This window comes from Triturus cristatus, chromosome 10, assembly GCF_964204655.1.
Source record: "Triturus cristatus chromosome 10, aTriCri1.1, whole genome shotgun sequence".
NCBI lineage: Eukaryota > Metazoa > Chordata > Amphibia > Caudata > Salamandridae > Triturus > Triturus cristatus.
In genome coordinates, this window is record NC_140593.1 from 704,859,524 (window position 1) to 704,881,693 (window position 22,170).

General features: G+C 46.1%; 1 long non-coding RNA gene across 2 annotated transcripts in view; it reads right to left on the bottom strand.

Annotated features, from left to right (window-relative positions):
* The window catches only part of LOC146789917 (uncharacterized), a 744,499-nt gene extending 723,104 nt beyond the window's left edge, over window positions 1-21,395 (bottom strand). For both annotated transcript variants that reach the window (XR_014969877.1, XR_014969878.1), the window contains exon 1: window positions 21,267-21,395. This is a non-coding gene — a long non-coding RNA (uncharacterized LOC146789917). The remainder of the gene's footprint in view (window positions 1-21,266) is intronic.
* Window positions 21,396-22,170: the final 775 nt, after the last annotated feature.

The following is a 22,170-nucleotide window of genomic DNA, read 5'->3' on the forward strand; positions in this document are numbered from 1 at the left end:
GCCAAAAACTTGTTCCACCCAGACAGAAGGACACCTTTGAGAGCTAAAGACAACTCCAGACTCTTCTGGACTAGTGCCACTAGTCCCCTGTCCACCACATGTAAAAACAGCATACCAGAACTAAAGAATTACTGGCCATTGGGACCTCTGTGGGATCGCCTAAAATGTGATGGTCCAGTTCATTGTGGGAAACGTAGTCCTGACCTCCAGTAAGTTACAGGCAGCTTCCATTTTTGCCTGGACCTGGACCTCTGGACATCAAAATAACTTTCTGTTGACCTTACTGAAGCCAAAGCTTGTTGGCAGGCAGCCTAGCAACCACCACCTTTACTCGACACTGCACCCTGAGGGAACACCGCAACACCTTCATCCGATGCCAACAGTGGCTTAGTTGACGTGTTGTACCCATTTCCACACCAGCACCATGTAAGCTATAAAACCAGTTCCCTGCGGCTCCAGCTTCAGCACCAGGGACATCCAAGACAATGCTGTACCTGGGCTTTCTCGAGCCAGGTAAAATCAAACTGGCTGTTGTGGCTTGGTCCTGGGACCCACATCACCTTTACCCTCCTTGGGTTCCACGCAACTCGACCTGCAAGTGACAGATTGTCACTTGTGCTTCTCATCATTGAGCACAACGGTAAACGTTTGCAGTATTGTTTTGAACTGATTTAATTTTGCTTCTAAAATCCATAACTCCAGCTATATTTATCTTATTGACTTCTTTCTTTCGAATCGTGTCAATTACTTGTCGTCCATGTTGGTACTCTGAAATGCTTAAAACACGTTCCTCTAGTAAAGCCTGACTGCTCTTTGCCACTCTACCAGGACTGAGCTAAGGATTTATTATTGTGAATCCAAGATCCATCTTTGAGGTATTGTGAGAGTATTGATGAAGAAGCCTAACCAGCATAACCACATAATCTTCCTACAGATGAAATACCAAGGGTGGGCTGATGAGGTCTGGGCAAGATTTGTATTAAATCTGCATAATCTCATGTAATTTCCTGCATTTTGTGTTAGACTTGGCATCATTTCAACAATTTCAATCAATCAGCATAATTGAAGCTCCTCAATTGTGAGAGACTAACAGCATGCATTCAAAAATACTCACTTTATAGCATACATGAAAGCAACGATGCACACAGTTCAATAGACATAAAAGCACTCGAGCAGACAAAACACACACCTACGTGCACATACATACACAGCTAATGAAATCCGTTCATGCAGGCACACAAAATATATCCGTGTTCGAAAATGCAGAGGCAGAGTAAACACTTAATCATTCATCAACACACAAACGTGCATAATGGCATCAATCTACCAAGGCCAGTCAATAAGCATGTATCAATCAATCACATAATTTGTAAAGCGCACTACAAACCCGTGAGGGTTGCAAGGCGCTGGGGAGGGGTGTGCTTCTGCTATTGGTCAAAGAGCCAGGTCTTGAGTTGTCTCCTGAAGGTCAGCAGGTCTTCGGTTTGTCGTAGGTAGAGGGGAGGGTGTTCCAGGTCCTGGCGGTGCGATGGGAGAAGGATCTGCCTCCAGAAGTAGTTCTCTGGATGCGTGGGACCGTGGCCAGGGCGTGGTCAGCGGAGCGGAGTTTCCTATTGGGTGCGTAGAAGGAGAGTCGACTGTTGAGATAGGCTGGGCCGGTTTTGTGGAGTGCCTTGTGTGCATGGATCAGGAGCTTGGAGGAGATTCTTTTGTCGATGGGGAGCCAGTGCAGGTTCCTCAGATGGGGGGTGATGTGGTTGCGGCGTTGGACGTCGAGGATCTGCCGTGCAGAGGCATTCTGGATTCTCTGTAGTCTGTTGATGAGCTTGAACGAGGCTCCGGCGTAGAGGGCGTTTCCGTAGTTCAGTCTGCTGCTGACTAAGGCCTGGGTGACTGTTTTCCTTGTGTTTGTCAGGATCCATCTGTAGATCTTGCGGAGCATGCGGAGGGTGTTGAAACAGGTGGAGAAGACTGCGTTGGTCATAGAGAGTTTCGAGTCGAGGATGACTCCCAGGTTGCGTGCGTGGTCAGTGGGGGCCGGGGGGACCGCAGTGACGTGGGCCACCAAGAGTCATCCCATGCGGAGGGGTTGTACCCGAGGATGAGGATTTCCATCTAGTCTGTGTTCAGTTTGAGGCGGCTGTCCTCCATCCAGTCTGTGATGGCCTTCATTCCCTGGTGAAGGTTGGATTTGGCGGTGAGGGTGTCCTTGGTGAGGGAGAGGATCAGCTGAGTGTTGTCGGCGTAGGAGATTATGTTGAGGTTGTGCTGTTGGCCGATGCGTGCTAGTGGTACCATGTAGACGTTGAATAGCGTCAGGCTGAGGGAAGATCCTTGAGGGACGCCACAGATGATCTCAGAGGCCTCGGATGGGAATGGGGGGAGGCGGACTCTCTGAGTTCTGCCGGAGAGGAAGGAGGTGGTCCAGTCCAGGGCCTTATCTCGGATCACTGCGTCGTGGAGGCGCGTGCGTAGTGTGCGGTGGCAGGCGCTGTCGAAGGCGGCGGAGAGGTCCAGTAGGATGAGGGCCGCTGTCTCGCCGTTGTCTAGTAGGATCCTGATGTCGTCTGTGGTGGCGATTAGGGCAGTCACGGTGTTGTGGTAGCTGCGGAATCCTGATTGGGACGGGTCCAAGATGTTGTTGTCATCGAGGTGACGGGTGAGCTTGGTGTTTACTATCTTCTCGATGACCTTTGCTGGGAACGGAAGCAGGGAGATGGGTCGGAAGTTCTTGAGGTCGCTCGGATCCGCCTTGGGTTTCTTCAGTAGGGCGTTGATCTCTGCATGCTTCCAGTTCTCAGGGAAGGTGGCGGTCTCGAAGGAGAGGTTGATGATTTTGTGCAGGTGGGGTGCGATGGAATTGCTGGCTTTGTTGAAGATGTGGTGCGGGAGCGGGTCGGACGGGGATCCGGAGTGGATTGTTCCCATGGTCTTGATTGTGTCCTCGATGCTCACGTTGGCCCAGGCTGTCAGGGTGTCGTGGGCGGAGGGGTGCAGTGGGTTCAGTGCGGTGCGGTCAGCAGGGGTCGTCCGGGGTCTGAAGCTGTTATGGATGTTGGTGATTTTCCGGTGAAAGAAGGCGGTGAGGGAGTCGCACAGGGCTTGCGATGGTGGGATGTCGTTGGCGTTGGAGCTGGGGTTGGAGAGTTCCTTCACGATGGTGAAGAGCTCCTTGCTGTTGTGTGCGTTGTTGTCAAGGCGGTCTGTGAAGGAGGTCCTTTTGGCGGTCCTGATGAGGTGGTGGTGGTTGCGGATGGCGTCATTGTGGGCAGTGCAGTTGTCTGGCTTCTTGTCGCTGTGCCATATGTTCTCCAGTTTCCAGCAGTTGCGTTTTGAGTTGAGGAGTTCCGGGGTGAACCAGCTGACTCTTCTGCTGGTGTCTCTGCTGGTGGGATTTTTCAGCGGTGCGACGGTGTTGGCGCAGTCGTTCATCTAGCGTTCGAGGATGAGTGCACCCTCATCGGGGTTGGTGGGGTTCGTCGGAGGGTTGAGTGTGAGGCTTGTCTGTAGTTGTTCTTGGGTGATTTTGCCCCAGCAGCGGCGGGAGGTCTGTAGTGTGCAGTGGTGTGTGAGGGGTTTTCGGAAGGAGAAGTGGATGCAGCGGTGGTCTGTCCAGGTGAGTTCGGAGGCGTGGCTGAAGGTGACGTGTGGGCTTGAGGAGAAGATGGCATCTAGCGTGTGGCCGGCGATGTGGGTCGGTGTCGTGACGAGCTGTTTCAGTCCGACGTTGGCGAGGTTGTCGATCAGGGTGGAGGAGTTGCTGTCGTTGTTGTTCTCCAGGTGATAGTTCAGGTCTCCGAGGAGGATGTAGTCGGTGGAGGTCAGCGCATGCGTGCTGATGAGGTTGGCGATGGAGTCGCAGAATTGAGGCCGGGGTCCTGGCGGTCTGTAGACAAGGGTGCCTCTAAGGGTGGTCTTGGGGTCCGTGTGGATCTGAAAGTGCATGTGTTCGGTGGTGCTGAGGGTGTCGTTGGTGTTTGTTGAGACCCTGATGGTGTTTTTGTGGACAATGGCGATTCCTCCTCCGGCCCTGTTGGTGCGGTGTCTGCGGGTGATCTTGTACCCGTCTGGGATGGCTATGGCGATGTCTGGCGAAGAGGTTTCGTTCATCCAGGTCTCGGTTAGGAAGGCGACGTCCGATGATGCGGTGTCGAGTAGGTCCCAGACGGCTTGTTTGTGTGCGGAGCGGGTGTTGAACAGGATGCATCTAAGCTGGTTGGGTTCTGTCGTGGCAGGCGTCTTGGCGCTTTCGCGGCAGGAGAAGCTTCAGTTCTGGCAGGTGAAGGGGCCGTGGGTGAGCCTCGGGGCGGCCTTGCAGCAGGTGTGGGTCCTTCCTGGGTTGAGATGCGACGAGGGTGTTGGCGTCGTAGCAGAGGCGGACTTCGTGGTTGCTGCGGGGGCCAGGGGTTCTGGCGCTGGGCATGGTCCAGGCGCGGACGGGCGCGGACGGGCGCAGACGGGCTTGCCTTAGGCGTGCCAGCTGGGAGGTTGGAGGCGAGGGACAGGTGGAGCGAATGGGCACAGAGGGGGCGGGGCCGCAGGGGAGGCAGCAGTGGGGATGGGGGAAAGGAGACCGGCACGGGGTACGGACTCGAGGAGGGGGCACAGAAAAAGACGCACAAAATCAGAGGGGGCACAGGAGTACAAGAACAAAATCAGAGGGGCACAGGAGTACAAAGCACAAAATCAGAGGGGCACAGGGGACAGTGGTACAGAATATAAGGGGGCACAGAGGTTGGCGAGGGGTCAGAAGGGGCACGGAAGCAAGCGGTGAGCGGGGGCAGGGGGTCACAGAAGAGGAGCGGGCAGACAGGCAACGCAAGCAACAGGCACAGTGGAAACGAACCTTAGGCCACCACTGGCCACCAGGGATGAGGCGCAGGTGGAGCCTGTGGGTGGAGGAGGGTCTCGATATCACCGGCGGCTGTAACAGAGACAGCGGGGGTGACGGCGGAGCTGCAGCGGGGGGAGCAACCTACTAGGAAGGTCAAGGGTCGCTCTCCTCACCACGCAGCAGCCACCATATATGGGGAGGTGGGGAGGGAGGAGCAGCTGGGAGGTGGGAGGCGAGGGACGGGTGTAGCGAATGGGCACGGAGGGGGTGGGGCCGCAGGGGAGGCAGCGGCGGGGACTGGGGAAAGGAGACCGGCGCGGGGCACGGACTCGAGGAGGGGGCACAGAAAAAGAAGCACAAAATCAGAGGGGGCACAGGAGTACAAGCACAAAATCAGAGGGGCACAGGAGTACAAAGCACAAAATCAGAGGGGCACAGGAGACAGTGGTACAGAATATAAGGGGGCACAGAGGTTGGCGAGGGAGTACAGAAATCAGAAGGGGCACGGAAGCAAGCGGTGTGCGGGGGGCAGGGGGGCACAGAAGAGGAGCGGGCAGACAGGCAACGCAAGCAACAGGCACAGTGGAAATGAACCTTAGGCCACCACTGGCCACCAGAGATGAGGCGCAGGTGGAGCCTGTGGGTGGAGGAGGGCCTCGACATCACCGGCGGTGGCAGCAGAGACAGCGGGGGTGACGGCGGAGCTGCAGCGGAGAGGAGCGACCTACCAACATTTGTATAAACATTTGCAGATACAAGCACTCTTGCTTATACAGACAGCACTTGATAAACGAGTAGCTCACATAGAGGGCCAAATAGAAGCATTAAACAGGCACACAGTCAATCGCAGAATACATACTTAGAAGCACCTATGCAGACAGGTGGATGGACAAGGTATGACTAGGTATATGATCAATGGATGCATGACTCAGAGTGAATACATTGATGACTTACTGCAGGTGGAAGAGCGGATGCTTAGATGGGTGGATGAATGTGTGGACTGGTGGAGGAATAAGAATTTCAATGGGTGGATAGACAATTCAGAAATTAATGCTTAAATATTTTTAAAATGAATCCATCAATCAATTAACTTGCTCATCAAATTACTCAACTGTTCACTCATTCATCCATTCACTCACAATTTCCTCCACCCATCATCAATTTATGTACTCAATTATCCTTTCTTGCATTAATAATCAATTTCTATATCCTTCCTTCTGCTAAACCAACTCTTCATCCAAACACTTAACAACTCACTCATGAGCCATTCATCCAGACACTGTTTCAAAAACTTTATTCGGATTAATAATAATCCATAAAAGCACAAAATACAGTAAGCATTACAAAATACACAATATGATGATGTTTACAAGATAAAAACAACAATCCATACAATCTTTAAGACATAGTTAATCGGGCACGAACCACAGTTTTTAAGAAGGAGCTCATACGAAAAACAAGTTCATGATCATCCAGGGTCAATATCATCGAAAATGCAAGGTCCTGGCTGATTGGTTTCAGTTTTTTAAAATACGGGGTTAAAAACCATTTAATATATTTAATATAAAATTTGCAGAAGAATAAAAAGTGTAAAAAGTGATCATTATAGTTCCATAGCGGAAAACTGAGAGCATATTTGATAGTACCTGCCCTAAGACGGAATATAAGGCCTCGCTCCCAGTGGCTCATTGGAAGAGTTAAATAACTAGGTGTGGGATAAGTTAAAAGAGTGCGAGCTAGATATCTAGAGACACTAGGTTTCATAGACTCTCTCGCGACCCTTTCATCACTGAACAACGTATAAAGTGCTTGTTTAAGTTCAGACTTGGGTGGTAGCTTGGTGGTGGTAGGTTTTAAGAAAACATTTTGAAAATTCACACAGCAAAGGGCACCCAGCGCGAATAAAGTCCCGTATAAAATGCAATCCCACTTCCTTATGGCATATGTAGTGTGGGGAGGAAATGGGGGCACAGAGGAGTTTCCTGCAAAATCTATTTTCCTCCGCATGTATGTGTGAACATCTAGCAGTTCCCCAGACCTCAGCTCCGTATGTAGCAACCGGGATGCATTGGGCTTTATATATTTTTAAGGTAGCGGCCAGCGCACCGGTCTTTTTAGGGCGGGGGAGGCTCAAGATTGAGTTAATGGCCTTTGAGAACCTACCCCTGGAGTGGGCAATATGCCCACTCCAGGAGTTGTTTGCAGCAAAGACCACTCCCAAATACGGGAAACTACTAGTTGACCGCAGTCTCTCTGTCCCCACTACAATGCTACCAATATGTCGTTTCTTCGGGCCACAGGACATAACAAAAGATTTTTTTAAATTGGTCTTTAAGTCTAGGGAGTCCATGTGGTCGACGAAACCATTCACTAAAATGCGTAATGCATTAGGGGTGCGGCCCATAAGGACCGCATCATCTGCATATAGCAGGGCGGGGAGGTAGTTGCCGTTTATTTTAGGCTCATCACCAGTTAGGGCAACCAGATGCTTGTGCAGGCCATTAATATAAATAATAAATAAAAGAGGGGCTAGGACGCAGCCCTGTCTGACCCCTCTGTGGACTCTTACCGTCTCAGTCACCTCACCCCCTTGGCCAATCCTAATACAGGCCTTCATATCTCTATGCAAATAGGCCAGGAAATGAACCATAGATTCATCCAGGCCATATTTCAATAAGGCCCTCCAAAGCAACGACCTGTTAACAAGGTCGAAGGCGGTAGATAAGTCCATAAAAGCAAGGTAAATTGGGGATTTACGTGCTACAGTATATTTGCCCAAAATAAGGTTGAGGTTAAGGCACTGCTCTGCCGTGCCAACCTTATTGCGAAAACCCAACTGGCAACTCTCTAAAATATGGTTATCCTCAGCCCAGGTCAAAATTTTATTATACAGCACTCTGCCTAAAATTTTTAGGGTGTTGTCGATGAGGGAGATAGGCCTATAACATGATGGTTGGGACCGATCGCCCTTTTTAAAAATAGGCACTATTATGCTCGATGACCATGTTGGTGGTGGAGAGGTTAGAGTTAAATTTTTAAAAACATTCAACAAAAGAGGGCCCCACAAATCAGGGTAAGCTTTAATGATGTCAATAGGAAGGCCATCCGAGCCTGGGGCCTTATTCCCCGCGCTCTGAGCGATAGCCTCTTCCACCTCCGATAATGATATTTCTACCCACGGAGGGTGGTTAAATATTGGAGTAGCTATCGCTGAGAGTGGGGCGGCATAAATCTTAGAGAAATGGTCCACTCAGGCAGCTCCGGAAATGGTGCAGTCCATTGGAGTCAAGAGCTGACCTGAACAGCGCAGATCTTTGACCGCGGCCCAAAAGATGTCCCCCATTCCACGATCACCGGTTTGCGCTAGCACCTCCCAACGCTCTTCAAGGATATCCTCCTTCCTTCTACTAATGGCCAATTTATATTGAATCCTAGCATTTTTCATGTCGGTCAAGTTCCTCGGGCAGGAAGATAAAACACGCCGCAGGTCACGGTTGGCCAGAGAACACTCATGGTCAAACCATCCCTTGTCCACCGTGACTGTACGCGGCGGGGTCATGAGCTGGGCTCGAAGAGCTGAGCAAATCTTTACGAAATCCTCAACTGCATCAGGATTCGGATTTAAATCAGACAGACATGAGAGAAAAAGGGGTAGGTTATCACTAACCAGAGTCTGAAAAGTCCCCATAACGTTGATGCCCCTCCATTTTAGTCTAAGATTGTTTGAGCAAATGGAGAGGTTCCTAGCTCCACATTCCTTATTATATACTGGGCGGTGGATTGCTTTTAGGCAGACCTTAATGGGGTTGTGATCCCCATGAGGCATAGGAATTATATAGCCTTGCTGATGCGATCGGCCAACCCAGGAGAAATAAAAATGTAGTCAATTATTGATGAGCAATCTCTACCTCTAAATGTGGGCACTAGGGGGGCTGTTGGGAGACAGTTAGCCATTATGTCCATGGCATTCTCCAGATTATGTGAGTTCAAAAAGGAAGTTAATTCCACACCCCTTTGACACCCAGGGGCCAGGTTACATTCCCCCATAGGTGGACAATCTGCATTAAGTCTCGCATTAAAATCACCTCCCAACACAAGGCCGCTAGTATCATCAAAGTCATGCCTAGATTCCAGAATGGTGATAAAATTAAAAAGATTTATAAAATTTATATTTGGTGATGAACTAAAATCGTTATTATAAAAATTGACCAGGAAGAAACTTATTTTCTGATTGAATAATACAGCCTGGAAATTCTGGTTGTTCGTTGGTATAACCCTGGTGGTGCCTCCGACTGAAATATTAACCCAGATAGATAAGCCTCCCGAGGGGCGGCCCATTCTGGATTTGGTTGCGAAAATGTTATGACACAGGAACCCATTGACATATAGATCTGTAGTGGCCCACGTCTCCTGTAACATGATTATATCGTGACTCTGAATAAAACTAACCCACCCAGGGTTGCGAAGCCTCTGTTTGAGGCCTGCTACATTCCAACTTAAAACATTTAGGGTGCCTACTCTTGACACTACACTCCCTAGGTGGTTGTCTAAGCTATTTTGAGTAACAGGTACTAGTGCTAGGGGAAGAGCAGGAGTGGCCTCATTCTGTAACGGGACTGGAGATTCAGCACTCATTCTTGGTTGTCAGTCAGGAACGTCTAGATCAGACAGAGCTGAGAAGCGATTGACCAAAGGGAGGGCCGTGGGCGTGGGCGCACAAGCGTTAGTAATGGGTTTATAAAAATAACCAAGTGTAAACATACATATATTCGTCTTAAAGCCCGGCAATAACTCACGGGTTCGCATTAGAGACTGAACAGTGTGTGGTCTACAAAAATTTATAACAATACAATCGCCTGTGATGTTTTTGACAGATTCACCCACCCATCCCACTCTCCGCACCATTAAGATTTCGTGTAATCTGGCTGGATCAAACCCTTTGTGTTTCCTCAACCAATCCATGCATTTGTTACGAAGATCCACCCATGATTCCTTCTTCGCACCTGACAAGCAAGGAAGTCCAGCCAAAACTATCACATAATGATAGGAGGCAGGGGGGAAATTCAAAGTCTCGGTTTTAGGAAAAGTCTTTGGTGGCGTTGGAGCTGTGGGGAATTGTCTTACTTCGTGGTCCGATATTTGGGGGGGAACAATCGCAGAAGAATGTTGCGATAGACTACTAGATGGACACTGGGTCCTATTATTAGCATCAGCCGTCCCAAGACCTAAGTTAACGGAATCCCCCGGCATACAAGTGGTTGTGATTAGAGGATTACGATTATCAGCCGGTGGATCAGAAACTGACTCCCGAGTTAACAATTGCTCCATACGTGTGAATCTTTCCTGTAAAGAGGCAACGTTTTTATCGAATAAGCCCTTAGAGTGGCTGACTATTGCTCTCAAGGCCGACTCCAGGGCTATCATAATGTCGTCCTTACTTTGGGAGCTAATGATATCATCAGTTTGAGTGCCAACAGACACAGTATTAGGAGCAGCTAGTAATTTTAGGGGAGCAGTACTAAGGCCTTCAGAACAGCAGTGAGAATTAGATTTATTGTTGGGGCCCCTTTTGCGTTTGGCCGGCGGACCACTAGATTTAGACTCTATAGTTATTTTAGAAGTGCGTGATCTAGTGCGAGCTTTTTGGCCACTTGGAATAGTACCGGCGGGTAAATCCGAAATTACTAAGGGGGAGGGTTGGGGAGAAGATGCCACAGACATAGGAGGTAGGGTAGGTGACACAGAGAGGCGGTGATGTAGAATGTCCCCCTGTGTAAAGGCTTCCAAAGAAGTGCGCCGTTGAGCCGTTATTAAATCTAGAGATAAACGCCGCTCAGTTAGCTCAATCTCGTGTGTGAGTAAGCTCTCTGCCCTGATCATGAATGCATCAAGTGTCCCCACCGCGCCCTTACGTCTATTCATATTTGCACAATTTAAAACACCCCCAGAGGCAAAAGTACAAAGCAAGTCAATGTAACAAACACCCGGATGTTTGACAATCACCTGGGCAAATAGGTTGTCGAAAACAGCAAATCCAAGGGGGGTGTCCCAGCCCGGCCTCCTCTGGCCCCGAACGGCAACAGACGGCCCGCCTTTTGCCCGGGCTTAGCCCGGCGCAGTCCGCGCGCAGTCACGCGACACGGGGGATGAGGTGGTTTAAGAAGCGCCTCCAGGCGCAGGTAGTGGGCGGAACCTTCCGGCCTTGGCAGCAGGAATGCCTGGGAGTTGTAGTCTCCCTCCAGACCGCGGCCACGAGGATGGCAAACGCGGCGGCGGGAGGGAGACGCGAGCAAGAACAAAGCTGGCAAGGTGAAAATAAATGCTGGGAGGCTGAGGGTCCGCACACAGGGCTCCACACTACAGCACAGTTAATGATGATTAGTCCCCCGCTCCGCCGAGGGTGAGGTGGTTTAAGAAGCACCTCCAGACGCGGGTAGTGGGCGGGAGCTTCCGGTCTTGGCAGCAGGTATGCCTGGGAGTTGTAGTCTCCCTCCAGACCGCGGCTGCGAGGATGGCAAACGCGGCGGCGGGAGGGAGACGCGAGCAAGAACAAAGCTGGCAAGGTGAAAATAAATGCTGGGAGGCTGAGGGTCCGCACACAGGGCTCCACACTACAGCACAGTTAATGATGATTAGTCCAGACACTGACTCATTCTTACTTCAACCTACTAGCTCATCAACAGAAACAAACAGTTGGGACCCTATTCACTAACAGCATTTTGTCGTATGTAAAGTAGTACTACAGCAGTACTACTCACAAATTACAAAACGCATTTCACAAAAACACTGGTGGATAACTCGGTCTGTGGTTGTTCTGTCTTTTTGTGCAGAGAGTTCTGCTAGTGTCTGAGACCTATGCACACATAGGTGTACTTTTCAGTAGTTAATGTGGGTTGGATACGGGAGAGTACTCAGAAAATGGGAAATACCTACTACAAATTGGGAGGGTTTAGTTATACAGTGGTTGATGGAGAGACTTGCTAATACACACACACAAAAAGGGTAAGACCATTTGTATTTAGAAGCAACACTTCTAAAGTTACTGCGGGCCTAAAGGTGTCAAAATAGGTGTAAATTCATTCCAGTCCAGCCTTGAAGTAAGACAAGCATCACACATGCCATTCACAGGTACTGCAACACACTCCCATAGAAAATAATAGAGGAAGGGGAAAAGAAACTCTGAATAATTGATGTGTAAATAATGTAATTATTTCGACATTTATAGTACATTGTGCCTATGTGTGTATGTGTACTTCTATACATGTGTGTGCATATATCTGTGTTTATATTTGTGTGTATGTTTAAAACATTAACTTATTATAAACATTAATAAACTTACAATTAAAAAGGTTTGTGTTGATTTAATTAATTGCTGGTCAAAATATATAAATGAATAGATTTAAATTATTAAATACACAAGCTGAGTTAATGTACTGTAGTAATTATCTGTATTAGTTCTAGGTTAAAATATAATATGTAAGGTTCATTTAAATTTATATCTTACATTAACATATTTTTAATAATAAACTTTCATAATTTTCCTCTTCTTTCCCATAGGGAAATTTGCGCCATTCTGACAAGTCCCCTCCAACTATGTGTGCATAGTTATGGGTCCCACCCCCTGATTTGAGCAGTAGAGACATGAAAGCCTACATCTTGGTTAAAATCTACACTTGGAAATAGCGACTTGCAAAGCATGTAGCATTACACTGAGGTGTAGTAGTAAATATATGTTTGAGAAAATAAGCATGAGTATAGACACCACCAATTTAAAATCCATCAAGTAATCTTGTGTACCTATAAGAAGTTAGATATAATTACTTTGTCAATAGTTATTAATGTGTACCAGTCAAGAATGTGAAACGGGTTACATGTACAGAGCCGCGTATTAATCAAAAAAGCCAACAATACAAAACAAATTGTACTGGTCGAGACATGGAAATAAAGTGAAGGTTGAATATTAATGATCTAATCTGATCAATTCATTCAAATTTAAAATGACATCAAATGCTCTCACAAGCATGCCAACATGTTCTTTTTCATGCATGAATTCTACACATAAAAAATCTGTGGTGGCTGGCTTGTACCAAGGGTGGTAGGGCGGGCACAAAAATAAAAAATACACTTACTTTTGCAGGGTGACGCACTCCTCCCTCTGCTCTCACAGCATAAAAGCAGCACCTGGTTCGGATAGAGCAGGCTCTCTCAGCGCTCCTAAGAGCACGTGAGGCCTGCGCTTTCTCTAAACCAGCTGTCTAAGACAGTTATAAGAGAACTTTATAAATGCGCATGTCTGGCTGGCTGGCCAAAGAGACATGCACATTTTAAAGCACATGGCTCCCTGCTGCTGCCACTCAGCAGCGCTGGCTTCACCTGTCCTGACACTTAGTTCAGGATGGGTTGCTGAAAAATAAAACAGTAATAAATAAACTTTATTACCATTTTATTTTTCTGCTTTGGGCTTGTGGGGTGACACTCCTCTGCTCAAATGGAGGAGCCACCCCTCAAAAAAAGGACTCTGCCACCGTCCCCATCAGTAGGGTGAAAATTTTAAATCCTACCACAAATTGTCCATGAGACAGGAAAATGTGCTGATTGGATGAAGGCAGAATCGTAGGTTTCCCTTCTGTATTTGCTGCTCCATTTGAGTATGACATTCACATGGAGGGCTGTGATTAAAGCAATATTTACTGTTCCTTGCTGCTACTACAAATAGTTTTTTATTAGAAAGAGTAGAATTGTTATATTCTAATTTTCCTCAATGTTAAAAGGCAGCTCAACATGAAAATGTGAACAGGCTGGCTGGGTACCTTTATCACAGGGGAACATATTTCTATTCTTCCCTAGACTTGGCCTTTCATTAAATAAATTGGTTTGTGGCGTATGGCCTTACTCTGAATCAACTGAACGAACTAAAGCCTAATAAGCTTACTTAATTCTAAGGTGTTTCCAAAGTTTACGGCCACTTCAAATTGAAAGTTCACTTGTTATTTTGAAATATGCATTTTAAAAGGAGAAATAAAAGAACAATGTGTTGCTGCATCTAGCCAGGTCAAGCTTTAGCACTGGTAGCGCCTGGTGCAACAATCATTTTTGGTGCACCTCCCTCAATGACCTCCTTCTTCACAGATTCGCTCACTACCACCATCCAACAGTGCCTCTCATCTCTCCACACCCCCTCTTGTAAATGCATTTTGGTTTTTTTTATAGAGCTACTCATACCAGTGTAGCACTTTACTTCACAAAAACTATATAGAGACAATAAACCATATGTGTCTAAATCAATCTATAGGAAATGTTACATAAAAAAAATTAGGATTACAAGGTGTTGGAACAGCGGTGGTTCCTCCCTAACGGAGTAGAAGTGATGCCAATCCCACTGCTGCACAGAATGTGTGAACAATGAATTGGAAATAAAATGATTTTATTAACATTTTATACTTTACTCTGCCAGCCGAACTGAGTGTAAGGACAGGATGATCCGGTGAGCCATTGCTGCTGACTGGCAGCAGTGAGTAGTGGTCACTTTAGTTTGAAGTGTTCAGGTCGGTTTGGCTAGCTGTGGTCTGACGGCCTGCCCGACTTGTGCAATTCAAACCTTTTCAACCCAGCTGTCTCAGAAAACTGGGTGGAGAGCAGGTACAGGCTTCCAGTGCCTTTAGAAACCAATCCTGGTTCATGCTGCTTAACATTGTTAACAGCATGAAAGCAGCTTCTGTATTGGATAAGGGAGTTGGCTGTAGAACCTGGTGCTTGGAGCCAGGAACTGTAGAACATCAGCGATGTGCTGGGCCGTGCTGCAGGCTGCTAAGGTAATTTATACATTTAACCATTTAATTTTTCTTTCTAAAATGTTTTATTTATTTAAATAACATAAGGTAACTGGTGCTCACGTTAAGGTCTGCAAATTCTTTTGGTCAAGTTCTACTCGTATAGTGCCTCACTATTTTCGTATTTCACCAACCGCCATCGTGTAGGAATTATATGTCATCTGTACTAGTAGGCAGTATATTTTAAAAGTGTTTGATCTGAAGAAGAACAAAGTTATGATTTAAAACATACCACAGTTGTTGGGGTTTACTTTACTACTAATAATGTATTTCCATCCAAACCAATCGTTTTGATCAACATTAGGATAATAAAAGACTGAGGGAAACACATAACATTCTAACCTATACCATTAAGTCTGCATGCAGCTCTTCAATGTCAGTTCATAGTAACTATATTAGGACTGTAACTCATGAACTGCAGGTAAAACAATCCATGTCCAAACGAGGCGATATTAATATAAGGAAGCATCCTGTTTGCATCACATGTCATTGAAACTAAATATACACAAAACACTACAAACCAAAATTAGTGCTGCAACATTAGAAAACAAAAGACACACAATTGATGGATGTAATGCAAGAAAAAATCAAAACACTCAGCCTCAGCCAAGAGAACTGGGTTAAATCTATCATTCTTTTGCTCACCATGCCACCCCAGTTCAGGCCTGGCCATATGCAAATTAGTCTTGACCCTGTGCCTCATGGGAACAGTCCAGCCCGAACGGCCAAGCCAGGTCCTCCTAGACCGGAAACGGGCATCCTAGGACCAGTTTCGTGGTTTAACCCCTCATCAGCCAGGATAGTTAGAATCCAGTGGCACAGTGAGCCCAGGACCCACGTCTGGACATACCCGGAGCACTTAGGACGAGTTAGCAAAAGACACACAATTGATGGACGGAGTGCAGAACAAATAAAAAAAATCACCCCTTAGTCAAGAGATCTGGGTTTACTCCATCATTCTTTTGCTCACCATGCCACCCTAGTTCAGACCTGGACATATGCAAATCAGTCTTGACCCTGTGCCTCATGGAAACAGTCCAGCCCAAACTGCCAAGCCTGGTCCTCCCTGGACCGGAAACAAGCATCCTAGGACTGGTTTCAGGGTTTCACCCCTCATCAGCCAGGATAGCTTGAATCCAGTGGCACCGTGAGCCCGGGACCCACGTCTGGGCATACCCGGCACACTTAGGGCAAGAAAGCAAAAGACACAAAATTGATGGACGGAATGCAGAACAAATCAAAACATTCACCGGGTATGCCCAGACGTGGGTCCTGTGCTCTCCATGCCCCTGGAATCAAGCTACCCTGGTTGATGAGGGGTGAAACCCTGAAACCGGTCCTAGGATGCTAGGTTCCAGTCCAGGGAGGACTTGGCCTGGCAATTTGGGCTGGACTGTTCCCATTGGGCACAGGGTCAAGAATGATTTGCATATGGCTGGGTTCAAAGTGGAATGGCATGATAAGCAAAAAAAACGATAGATTTAGGCCCAGATCTCTGTACTGGGGTAAATGTATGACATTGTTCTACATTCAGTCCATCAATTGTTATTTTTGCGTTTGTCACCCCAAGTCGGACGGGTATGTCGAGACGTGGGTTCCGTGATCTCCATGCCACTGGAATCAAACTATCATGGCTGATGAGGAGGGAAACCCAGAAACCGGTCCTAGGATGCTAAGTTCCAGTCCAGGGAGGACCTGGCCTGGCAGTTTGGGCTGGACTGTTCCCATTGGGCACAGGGTCAAGACTGATTTGCATATGGCTGGGTTCAAACTGGAATGGCATGATGAGCAAAGAAACGATGGATTTAGGCCCAGATGTCTGTACTGAGGTGAACGTATGACATTGGTCTACATTCAGTCCATCAATTGTTATTTTAGCATCTGTCACCCCAAGTGGGACAGGTATACCCAGACGTGGGTCCTGTGCTCTCCATGCCACTGGAATAAAGCTATCCTGGCTGATGATGGATGACACCCAGAAACTGGTCCTATGATGCTAGGTTTCAGTCCAGAGAGGACCTGGCCTGGCAGTTCGGGCTGGACTGTTCCAGGGTCAAGACTGATCTGCATATGGCTGAGTTCAAACTGGAATGGCATGGTGAGCAAAAAAACAATGGATTTAAGCCCAGATCTCTGTACTGGGGTGAATGTATGACATTGTTCTGCATTCCGTCCATCAATTGTTATTTTTTTTTTATGTTTGAAAAGCTTTATTCAAAAAGAATGAAATACATAGACATCAGCTGTAATATAAGGGACAAGTAAATGGAATGAAATGACATTAAACAAGCTAATATCATTAAAAAAAAATAGACAAAAGCATTTTATAGAGTTTTAAGGAAAAAGGGGAAGGGAGGAAGGGAAAAGGGGAACAAGAAAATAAAAGGGAGAAAGGGAAACGGCAATAACATATTATATAATAAAAGACCCTAAATCCTTGCTATGAGGAATGAAAGCTGTAGGCAAAACACCTTCAAAATGTTACATAGCAAATCCAATAGAATCATAAACAAATCTGAGATTGTTAAAGTAGGAGAAGAAGGAGTAATTCCCTCAAGGTGGTTTGAAGTTTTCCGAAGTGATGGCGGAAAGTTTCTTCGGGACCATCCGATCTAGGTATGTGGTAAGAGGTAGCCAAAAAAGATCCCTATTATGTGTAGGATTGTAGGAGGACGCAAAAGTAATATCCAGCCTGTGAAAATGACACAAGGAGTTCCACCAGTGACGGATAGAAAGGTTTGCCAGGGTTTTTCCAGTTAGAGGAAATGTGCTGAAAGGCGAGAGCAAGCATGAGGTCAAAAAGACCTCGAGAACATAGAGGAAGACTCAAAGACTCAGATAAGCTGCCTAAAAAAAGGGTAGAAATTGAGTATGGAGAAGGGAGAGTGAAAATACGAGAGGTATAGAGCCAAACAGAGTTCCAGAATTGAGAGACAGAGGGACATAAGAATAAGAGATGAAAAAGATCAGCCTTAGGGGCAGAACAAGTCCAACAATTAGAATCAGAAGAGGAGGAAAAACGGGCTAGAGAAAGTGGAGAGAGATATAATCTATGGTATAAATAGAATAAAGATTGAGTAAGGGAGGCCGAACGAGAAATTTTCAAAGATCTAGACCAAAGCTTATCCCACAAGGCGACGGACCAAGCACAACCCAAGTCCTCCTCCCAAGCAAGTTCTAGTTTAGATTTAAGGCGCTCTGGATTAGGGGATGAAAAGAATTTATAAATGAGAGAGGCCTTGGGAAGGGTTAAAAGAATTTTAAGAAGAGGTGTTTGGGAGAGCGAAGAAGGGGAAGGGGGAAGAGAGTAAAAAATATCAAGGATAAGCGTCATCAAGATAACAAACTTCTGCAGAAAGGACCGGGGACAGTGAAAGGACATCTGAAACTGGGGAAAAGAACACGGGGATGTTCTATCAAAAAACTGGTTCACCCAGATGATGCCCAGTGATCTCCAAGATTTCCAGAAGATGGGTCTATTCTTTATAAGAATAAGGGAATTATGCCAAACAGTGGAATTCAAGAAAGACTCCCGAGTAATAGGCGTAGGATTGAAAAGTGGTTTTAGAAGAGAAGAAGTATGCTTAAATAAGGGAAGTGCCAAGTGCGGGACCCTGGCAGAGAAGCGTATAACCTCCCCGAAAGAAAAGGGTAACAATAATATATGTTCGATGCGAAGCCAAAGGGGAGTAAAAGCAGAAGGGACAGAAGCAAGCCATCTAGACGCCTGGCGAAGGGAAAAAGATTTATGATAAAGACGAAAGTCTGGGAAGTTGACCCCACCATTGGCCTTCGATTTACGGAGCGATGCCAAAGAGATTCTAGATCTTTTCTTGTTCCAAAGGAAACCAGACAAACAAGAATCGATACGTTTAAAATAAATTGCGGGGATATGAACAGGTAGCATAGAAAGAACGTAGATTAAAATGGGGGCTATCATCATTTTGATGGAGTCTAATCTCCCCCACCAAGAAAGGAAGAGGGGATTCCAAGAAGAGAATAAACGTTCAATGCGGGACAAAACCGCTGACATATTAAGAGCAATTGAAGAAGAAATAGAGTTAGAAAACCATACTCCTAAATATTTAATTTTAGAGCCATTCCAAGCAAAGCCAGTAGGGGAAAAGGCGTGAGGAGTGCAAAATTTCGTAAGGGGAAGAATTTCAGTTTTATCCGAATTGATTTTATAACCAGAAACCTGTGAGAAAGACTCAAATTCGGACAGTAGTGGGGGAATGGATGTTTCTGGAGTGGAAACGAAAAGAAGAATATCATCTGCGTATGCAGGGAGTTTCAATTGATCGTCGCCATAGGGGAAACCAGTGATGGCATTATTGTTACGGATAGAAGACAGAAAGGGTGCAAGGGCAAGAACAAAAAGCAAGGGAGATAAAGGGCAGCCTTGACGAACCCCTCGCTGAAGAGGGAAGTACGAAGAAACTTGACCATTAACCAGAACTGAAGCCTTAGGGGCAGAATATAACAAGGAAATAAGAGAGATGAAGCGAGGGCCGAAGCCATGCCAGCGCAGTGAAGCAAATAAGAAAGACCAGTCAACTCTATCAAAGGCTTTCTCTGCGTCAACAGAGATAGCCGCTAAGGGAATAGAAAGAGATGGAACTTTATTTAGTACATTAAGGAAAAGACGAGAATTATCAGAGGTCAACCGACCCTTCACAAAGCCACACTGCTCCTTACCGATGAGATGGGGCATTAAGGGATCTAGGCGTAGAGCCAATACTTTAGCAAACAGCTTATAGTCGACATTCACTAAAGAAATCGGGCGGTAGTTCTTACAGTATTTAGGGTCGCGACCGTCTTTAGGGATAAGGCAGATGGTGGCTTCTTGAAACGTACCTTCCGCTCTCCCCAATAAATAAAACGATTGAAAAAGAGAGAGGAGTTTAGGAAGTAACAGGTCAGAAAAATGTAGATAAAATTCAACTGAAAAGCCATCAGGACCTGGAGTTTTACCCTTGGTAAGAGTAGTCAACGCCGTAGAGAGCTCATGTAAAGAAAGGTCAACTTCCAGATCCGGGAAATTAAGATGAGACGTCAAGGGCTTAGGAAGTTTGTCTAGGTAAGCTTGGACAAGAGAGGGAGAGGGAGAAGACTCAGGTGTATAAAGGGTACGATAAAATAATTGAAATTGTTCAAGAATATCCTGAGCTTTATGCAATAAAGTATTATCAGAGGAGTAAATGGAGTCAATGGATGAACGTTCTTTGCGTGATTTGAGATAATTGGCTAAAAGCTTCCCTGCTCTGTTACGCCCACCATAAAACCGGGCAGTACTACGAAGAAGCATTGACGAGGCATTATCGGTAGTTGATTTGTTAAAATCTAGTTTGGCACGAATAAGTTCCGGAGGAACGGAATTATTAGAGGAAGAGTAGAACTGGTGCTCCAGAGACTTAATATGGGCTAATATATCCCTCTGTTTCTGGAGAAAACGTTTCTTTTTCTCGGAAACAAAATCAATAACAAATCCGCGAGCGGTAGCTTTAAAGGAGTCCCAGAGAAGATGAGGGGAAATGTTAGAAACATCATTTAATAGAAAGAAATCAGTAGCAAAAGAGCGGAAGGAAGAGGAGAAAAAGGGATCAGTAAGGCGAGAGTTGTTAAAGCGCCAACGAGAGGATCTGGGAGAAGGGGAAAGAAGGTCAAGGTCCGTTACAATAGGAGCATGGTCAGAGATAAGTATAGGTTCGATAGAAGACGACAGCAAATTTTGCGACAAGGAAAGAGAAAGAAAAATATAATCAAGACGAGAGAAAGAGGAGTGAGGAGGAGAGAAAAAGGAATAATCAAGAGTGTCAGGGTGCGAAAGCCTCCAAGAGTCAGTGAGAGATGCTTGAGAAATGGTGTCGAGAAATTGTTTGTGGGATTTGTGAGGTATGAAACGAACACTTGACTTACGATGAAGAAAGGGGTCCACAATCTGGTTACAATCGCCACCTAGGATGAAGAGGTCATCTTTATATTGAATACATTTGCTAGTAACTAAAGGCCAAAAAAGTAAATCAGGTTGTGTAGGGCCATAAACATTAAACACAGTTAAAGGGATAGAATTAATTGACAATTTAGCCAGAATCCATCTACCATCAGAATCCGACTCTTGTGTTAAAACTTTACATACTAACTTTTTATGACACAAAATAACCACACCATTCTTCTTGTTGGTAGAAGGAGAAAATAGAACCGTACCCACCCATCCCCACTTTAATTTGAGAGACTCAGCCTCCGAAAGATGCGTTTCTTGTAAGAGAACTATGTCAGGATTATAAGTAGCAAGGTGGGAAAGGATTCTCTGGCGCTTGATAGGGTTAATAAAACCTTTCACATTCCAGGAAATTACTCTGAACTTAAACACTGAATAACATTATCAGGAGCAATATCTACAGCAATGGGTAAAAAACAAAACATTTGTAAAAGATAAAAACAGAAAAGAATAGGTACAAAAAGAGAAAACTCAAGCAAGGTAAGGGAAACGAAGAATGAAGAAGGTAAGAATAAAGAAGGGAAGAGAGGGGAAAGGTAAAGAGAGAAAGATACAAGAAGAGACAGTACAAATCCATAAAGGACGACTGAAATTAACATACCTGAAGGGAGCATGGAGAGGATACCGGGGCAGTGGATGACGCAACAAGACAAGAATGACCTCCCGAAACCAGGAGGACAGTCCGACCGCACCAGGATGGAATGAGAAACACGACTCACATGAGGGAAGAGGGGGATACTTTAGACGATCTGGGTAAGAGAAACAAACACGAGAATAAAAAACGCTGATAAGAAAAAGGGACACATAAATAAATGCATGAACAATGGAACGCAAACTGCCAAGAATTGTGGGCAATAATAAAAATGGGAGTAACCAGCAGGGTTAATAAGAGACATTGAGAAATAACATATCAAAAACTCTTAAGAGTAAAACAGAATGAGAAAAACCAACAGCATAACAGACCATGGCAATACAGAAACATTATCAGGAACAACCTGGAAGAAAAAAGGAGAGGGAACATTCAACCACTGGTAGAAGTGGAAGTATCCATGCCAACGTTGGACTGTGTGTGAATAAAGTTTTTAAGCTCCGCAGGTTCTTGAAAAGTCCAAGTCTTATTCTGATGAGTAACTTTGAAGGTACAAGGATGGAAAAGACCAAATCTGGCACCAAGAGAGCGCAAAGGTGTACGAAGGCTCAAAAACTCTTTTCTTCTTGCTGCAGTAGCATTGGAAACATCCTGAGCAAAGAAAACCCTCTGGCCCAACCAGGAAACTTGGCGTTTGGCTCTAGCCGCGGAGAGGACAAGGAGTAGGTCCGTGAACTTCAGAAAGAGTATGATAACTCCTCGAGGCTTAGTTGCAGTTGACAGACGAGGACCAAGCCTGTGGGCCCTTTGGATGGTAAGAGAGGTGGTAGGAGGCATATCCAAAAGCTTCGGGAGGAAAGAGGAGAAGAACGAGACGGGGTCATCACTCTCCAAAGACTCCGGCAGACCATAAATG